Source organism: Ischnura elegans, chromosome 12 (genome assembly GCF_921293095.1).
Source record: "Ischnura elegans chromosome 12, ioIscEleg1.1, whole genome shotgun sequence".
Classification (NCBI taxonomy): Eukaryota; Metazoa; Arthropoda; class Insecta; order Odonata; family Coenagrionidae; genus Ischnura; species Ischnura elegans.
This window is the reverse complement of record NC_060257.1, coordinates 24,377,638-24,378,367: the sequence shown is the minus strand read 5'-3', so window position 1 is coordinate 24,378,367 and position 730 is coordinate 24,377,638. Positions and strand designations below refer to the sequence as shown.

At 42.9% G+C, this 730-nt stretch overlaps 1 non-coding gene across 1 annotated transcript; it reads right to left on the bottom strand.

The window, feature by feature from the left end:
* Nucleotides 1-309: 309 nt before the first annotated feature.
* Nucleotides 310-382, bottom strand: Trnar-ucg. Its single transcript has one exon. It is a non-coding gene; the product is annotated as a tRNA-Arg (tRNA).
* Between the last annotated feature and the right edge of the window lie 348 nt (nucleotides 383-730).

Sequence of the window (730 nt, the reverse complement as noted above, 5' to 3'; positions counted from 1 at the left end):
GTATACCGGAACTAGCCACGGTGATAACTGCAGTCCATACCACCTTGTCGCAGATAAAGCAGTCGACTAGAAATAGAGGGATCCGAGTTCGAATCCCGGTCAAGGCGAATGATTTTTTCTCCGTGGATTTTTCGCACAACTGAATTTAGGACTATATAGAGCTCTGTCACGATTAAGTAGATAGATACGAAAATAATTCCAAGCCCTTGATGGGAGAAAACCCACCCCAGCAGGATTCGAACCCGCATCCCCTAGAATAGCAGGCAAGGACTTTAACCCGCCGCCGCCGAGGCCGGCAAAAAATAAGATCGACCGCGACAGGACTCGAACCTGCAATCTTCGGATCCGAAGTCCGACGCCTTATCCATTAGGCCACGCGGTCTTACTCACATCTAGCAAAAGTAGAGATCAAAATAGGGAGAAAAAGATAACATTTGATTTCCCAAATTTTCTTATATGACTCATTAACAATTGATAAACAAATCCATACATAGATGAGGAAATAGGCTCTATTAAGAAAAAGAAAACATCATTACTCATTCAGTTACTAAGGCGTAAATAGTAATTAAATTTGAGGCAGTACATATCTTCCAACACCACCTAGACTAGGTGGTGTTGTATCTTCCCACTAAAAATGTCTGTGGCATCGTTAGAAACTTGTCGAAAAGAGAAGAAATGTGAAGGGCGAGATCCTAACTCTACACCCTCTCGTCAACGAAATGATTCGCCT